Here is a 6,611-nt window from a genome sequence, read left to right as displayed (position 1 = left end):
TTCAGGAATCTCTATCACTCACAAGTCTGACCAAGAATAAAAGGAGCAAGTGTAAGGCAATTGGCAACAATATGCACCTGAGGCAGGTGAAGTGTGGCGGGAAGAATGTTGACCTCAGACTCAGCGCAGACCTGGGTTTCTGTGGCTATTGTTTTTTTTTTTTTTTAAAGATTTTATTTATTTATTCATGATAGTCACAGAGAGAGAGAGAGATGCAGAGACACAGGCAGAGGGAGAAGCAGGCTCCATGCACCAGGAGCCCGATGTGGGACTCGATCCCGGGTCTCCAGGATCGCACCCTGGGCCAAAGGCAGGCGCCAAACCGCTGCGCCACCCAGGGATCCCTGTGGCTATTGTTTTTATGGTACCAAAGCTATATTACCTCTGGCAGGCCATTTCGCTGCTCCTGGAGCCTCAGTTTCTTCAGCATGAAAATAAAACTACACTCGCAACACTTCATAAGAAACAAAATGAAGGTGTATCCTCTGAGTTCACAAGAAAGAGATTGGGACTGAGATTGACTTGAAGATTAATACCAAGGATTTCAAGTCCCTTGGAATCTCTACTTTTTTTGGAGAGAAACAGTGAAGACTATGAACAGGGTTCCCTTGGAAGTAGGGATGAAATAATGTGATGGCAAAACTACAAGGCTGATTGGCTCATGTGTAGCAAGAATGCCACTCTCACCTGGGAGACAAAGCCTCTTTTCTATGTTTTACTGAGATTCCACAAGTTGTGTAAAGGCAGGGGCTCTATTTTTTTTCTGTGTATCTCTCATGGTGGTTAACCCCAGTGCCACTCTGCCATCATTACCTGCTAATTACTCATTCGTTGATGAAGAGAAGGGGGAGTTGGGGGAATATGAATGAGAGATGATGAGGCAAGAGATTGGAAGGAATAAAATAATTAGTCATCAAAGGAAGTCATGCTATTTTATGAGATCATTACCTTCTAAATCATAAAATTGGCTTTCTCTGTATTTTCTGATTATCATTTTTTTTTTAAATTTTTATTTATTTATGATAGTCACAGAGAGAGAGAGAGGCAGAGACACAGGCAGAGGGAGAAGCAGGCTCCATGCACCAGGAGCCCAACGTGGGATTCGATCCCGGGTCTCCAGGATCGCGCCCTGAGCCAAAGGCAGGCGCCAAACCGCTGCGCCACCCAGGGATCCCTGATTATCATTTTCATACAGGGAGCATCTACTCCTTCAGTCAGGTTATAGGCGGCTGAGCTTTCTCTTGAAGTCCATGGCCCTCTAAATGCTTCATGCTGGAGTAATTACAGTGATGTGACTTAGCCTACCTACCTTAAACCAAGGACATCATGGCAACCTGATTCTGTTCTCTATTCTCTTAGAATTTGTATAGCATGAGAAGATTCCTATTTCCTACTTTTCTCAAGTATGTTTTTTTTTAATATTTTATTTATTTATTCATGAGAGACACACAGAAAGAGGTAGAGACATAGGCAGAGGGAGAAGCAGGCTCCCTGCAGGGATCCTGATGAGGTAATTGATCCAGCACCTCAGGATCATGCTCAACCACTGAGCCACCCAGGTGTCCCTCAAGTACTCATTAGTTATGATTTGGCTTTTCTCACTGAGCCAGGGAGTGAAGGCCTCATACATGAATGCTGCCCTTATTCTGCCAAAGGTAGCTGGTATCACCTTAGAGTTGAGACACCTCAGGCCTGAAGCATATTGTCCCAGGGCCCCATAACCTGAAAGCAACCAAGTCAAGTTCATGGGCTCCAAGAAGCTAAGTTGTCTGCTGCTCTTTTCTTGGAAAAATTACTGAATATTATAAAAGAAGGTAAAAGGGGATTACAGATATCCCTTGCTTTTTGAGGTGCCACATTAGGACACTTACTTTATGAAAGACCTACATTAGTACCTGTTTCTTCCGACCAAGGGCAAACCTGAAGAGGATTTTCATGTTTACTAGCTGTTGTAGAGGCTCCGGCACCCCACCCCCCACCCCAGCAGCACACTCAGCAGCAATATTGACATTGCCTAGATTCTTCCCCAGGAACTACACTCAGCATGAAGCTGCCATAGTTCTGAACTGTATCTGTGAGCACCTGCGCTTCATCTCAATTTGTTTTGTGCATCCATCAGCAAGATATATCCTAAGGGTTCAGAAAAGATTAAGAAAGGTTATTTTGGGGGGCCCAGGAATGTTCAAAAACTTTTCCATGTAAATTACTGATAATCACTCCTTTGCTTTATGCCATTTTGGCTTATGAAAAGTTTCATAGCAATGCTCTACTTTTAGATAGCAAGGGAAACCTGTATTAGCCAATATCCGTTTTCACAGGCAATTCCAAGAAGATGTCTAACTCCTAAACTCCTTTAGGTCAATGCTTTCCTAATATAGTCTTTGGCTCCATTTGCATCAGACACATCTAAGAATGTTGTATGCAGATTCCTGGCATTTTTCTTTGAAGCAATGACGCAGCATCTCTTGGGTTATGAGAAAATTTAAAGATAAAAGTCCTATACATTGCTGCTAGGTTTCCAGAAGCAGATACATGTTATTGAAAATGAAAAGAACTGACCTTCTGCCTTTCTGGTCAACCAGTGGCCTGATCTTTTTGGATTTCCTCCGGTCTTGTGGTCTTTAAGATATAAAGTGAACAAATGATACCTACTCCTTCCTCAAACGCTACCTCACCCCTGTTTCAGGCTGAGGATCCCTCCCAATCCCAGGCCTTCCTTCAGCAGCCCCCTTGTGCCAAGAGTTTGTAGGGGCAGGAAAGTAGGAAGAATCATGAGGAGCTATCTCCGGAAGAGACAAATAAGTGGCCAGTGGCCCCAGAGAACAATGACATCTACTGGTTTGAGAAGTCTCAAGACAGTCACCTCAGATCCCCCCTTCCTTCCCCATCCTGACTGTAGCAGGGCCTGGGAAATGGGCTGGTCATCAGAACACCATTTCTTTTTCTCAGATCTCTTTAACTCTTTAACTAGAATTGTTTTTGTTTCTTTTAAAAATCTATTTAGAGTGGACAGCATTTTGTTTCTTAACCCTCTGGAGGAAACCTCTGGCTTCCCTGAGGAGAACAAGTGAGAGCTTGGAGCCTGGGCCTGAGACTTCTCTGCAGATGAAGCAGCGAAAACCTACTCTCTTTGCTTGTCCGTTTTGAGCCGTAGAGAGCAGCATGCAGGACGTGAACCTCTGGGATGCAGAGAGGCCCCGAATCTTTGTTACAGAAATGCTTCATGATTCTTTTCTGAAGAAGCTTCAATGCGAGAGAAAAGTCCTAGAGGCATGCCCCAGGCCTGAAATGTGAGACCACGCCCGTGCCCTCGGTCCAGCTAACGCCTGAGTTCTCAGAACCGCGGCCAGATCCAACCACGTCTAGGATATGGAATATTTTCGGCCTAGGGAGGGCCCGAGGACCCGTGTGCTTGGCCGGAACGGGGGGGCGGGGGGGGCACGGTCTCCCACCGCAGGCGCTGGCTGGGCGGGCGCGGAGGATGCGCGGGCGCCCGGGGCCTGGTTCCCCGGCTCAGGTGCCTCAGCCCCCGGCCCAGCTCCTCCCGGACCGCCCCGCAGCGGCTTCCCCTCCCCTCGGCAGCGCTCGGCTTCTCCTCGGCGCAGCCTCTTTTCTGGCCGGGCCGGTTGCCGGGAGGTGCAGTGGGCAGTGGCGGCTCCCGCTGCGAAGCTGGGGGAGGAGAGGGGCCCGGGCCCGCCGCTCGCTTCTGTGCGTTCTGCCGGCGGGGGGCCGAGGGAGGCTGTCGGCCGGGAGGAGGCCGAGGTGGAGGCGGCCGGGAGGGGTGATGATGGTGTTAAATGCGGCCGCGCAGCTCCCCGGGGAGCTGCCTGAAAGGAGAGTGCGCTCACCAGCTGACAGCGCGTGCTCCGCTCCAGACGCTCCGCACCGCGGCCAGGAGCCGCTGCCAGCCCCTCTATTGTCAGCCGTTCTCTAATTAAGAAACACTCACATTACGGCAAACCACCCCCACGCTTCTTGGTTCCTGTCCTTTCCTTTATCTTCCCCCGACGACTCTCCTCCCCTGCCTCTCCCCTGCGCCTCGGGGTTTAACCCATTCTCCGCCCCGTCCGCCTGTGCTCCTTAGAGGCCTAGCGGTGGGGAAGCGCCTCCCGGGTTGGCGCCTGGGACTCTGCTCGGCCCACGGGTGAGCGTGGCGGGTGCGAGGACAGTCAAACAGAGCGAGGAGACTTAAAGTTTCATAGCAAAGAACATGCCCACCTCCCCCCCCCCCCCACCAGGCCCTCCATCTCCTCTTCCCTCCCGGGAAACCAATTGCAGATAATGTTAACTACTAGAGGTCATCTTAACTCTCACCGGTACTTGCAGGGTTTTCCAGATTGCAACTGACAAGTCTAGGTTGCAAGGGACAAGTGGGTCAGCTGCCTTTCGTTCCCAATTCTATCTGGGGTTTGAAGCCGCCCGTGTCGAAGTGATCAGTGATCGTCTCTTTCTTGAGCTTTCAAATGAGCAGAGGAGAGAAAGAAGTCCAAGATATCCTTTGATAAAAGACTGCTTGCTTCTTTCAGGTTTCAATCTCTAAAATCAATCGAGAGGCCTAATCAAAGCATTGGTCCTGAATTAGTTAAGATTAAGGAAACTTAACTCCCCCCACCCTTTTTTTTTTTTCTTGTTATGCTGGACCCCCAGTAAACAATGTCCCTTAGAGAACATGCTTAAACTTGCCAGCTGCCAAAAAATAAACTTTCTTCAGTTTTCTGTGAAATCAAGTAAGTTTCCAGGAGGGTGGTGAGCCAAAACCCTTCACGGATAAAAGTGGTGGGGCAGAAAGCAAAGACAGGGTATAAAACAAGCTGTTTAAAGTACTTAAAACTCTAGAAAGCACCAAGCAGTGCTGCAAAAGACTGACCCGATTTATCTATCTTCATTACTTTAAGAAATGCTGCCTCTTTGTTTGTTTGGGTGATATTAAGCATGCTTAACTTGCACACATAGTTGATTCCTTTGCTAGTATCTTGGATACTTGGATCTGACTTTGGAAGGTAGAAGCTAATTGCTAATAATGGAGAGAAAGGAACCAGTCAGCATGGCAGGAGTGGTCTGGCATATGGGGAATGAGCGCTCAGAAATACTCAATATTCAAGTTTCCAAAATATTAATGAGATTATAGCAACCTGCAGCTATATGTTACAGCTTGTTAATGGAGTGTAAGAGAGCGGGCTGCCAAACGTTTGTTATGCAAACTCCATAGCAGAACCCTAAAATGGAAATGTGATTGTACATCTCTTTCAAAGAAATGCCAGCATAAAAAGAAAGAAAGAAATAGAATGAAGGAAAGAAAAGAGGTTAAAGTCCTCATTTGAACTTTGAGCACTTAATTTACACAAAGTGATTTGGCTTTTGCTGCCTGTCTGGATGAGTTAGAAGAATTCATCCTCACTTTTCAATCTGTGTGGTATAGAATTTCCAGTCTGATATTCCGTTGTGGCTGTTTTCTCTTGAGAAGAAATATAAAATGACCTCCTTCAATGAAGTTCCATCATCTCTAATTCATGGATAATGCTCCTAACATTTAAAAATATAAATATCTATTTTTTTGTGGTGCAAAAGAAAACCTTGAACATTAGCATAGCTGTAACTCCTTTCCATGGATTTTCTTAGTGGGGAAAAAAAAAAAAATCTGTGGGCACATTGACCTGGTGGATGGGAGTAGTAAGATCCAGTTCTGGATATTGACGCTTTGTGATTGTGTAATTTGGAGGCCAGTTAGGGGTAGTAGTTTCTCCTCATTTATAAAAGATGGGAAAGAAGATGTTCTTGATGTCATTTCTGTTTTGAAATTTCTATGAGTCCATGAAAAGAAAAATAATAACTTTGGAAGAGGTTTTTTTTTTTTTTTTTTTTTTTTTTTTTTTTTCCTGGTCAACACCAACTGAGCATGAATAGTTTTGAAAAAGGAAATATAGGTCACTTTCTTTAAGAAAAAAGAATCACAGTTTAATTTTTTTCAGTCCTGTCCTTATCCTACTCAGATCTGTAACAGGTAAAAGAATCCTAGGTCATCTTCTCTCTCTCCCTCCACACATGTACACAAATAATGATGAAAATATGTGGGTGCTCATCCTGCAAAGTTGCTGTGTGTCCATGCCTGTTGAGTTTACTCACTGAAAGCAAAATGGAAATGTGTTAGAAGCAATCGCTTGATTTATTCAGCAGCCTGAAGATTCCTGATGTTTATCGTGAGCGCGGCAAACTCAGTGGTGCAAAAGGTTATCTAAGGGACAGGTGCATTGTTTCTGCCCCTGGAAAGCGTCAGGAGCTACCGCTCACCCTTCAGAGCTGGCGGAGTCTCTTGGCTTCCCTCGAGCTCGGACTTCAGCTGAAAGCCACGGAAACCCAGGTGGTCAAGTCCAGAGCTGGTTCCAGGGTTCCCTATCGGTTCCCCAGCGAGACCAGAACTGCGCTCCTTGGCGCACGACTGTCCTGCAAACGTAGTTTGTGGCGCTCTCCTCTTTTCAAGGTGCTGGGCGGCTGGGGGGTGGGGGGTGGCCGGGGAGGATGATGCCGGAACGATTAAATTAACCTTCCCTGGCTCTCCCCTTGCCTGCCCACCCCTGCTTTCTTGTTCTCACAATTTGTTATCCTAATGAAGA

The sequence above is a fragment of the Canis lupus genome, chromosome 32 (genome assembly GCF_003254725.2).
Source record: "Canis lupus dingo isolate Sandy chromosome 32, ASM325472v2, whole genome shotgun sequence".
NCBI lineage: Eukaryota > Metazoa > Chordata > Mammalia > Carnivora > Canidae > Canis > Canis lupus.
The sequence above is the reverse complement of the archived record's forward strand: the minus strand, read 5'-3'. Positions refer to the sequence as shown.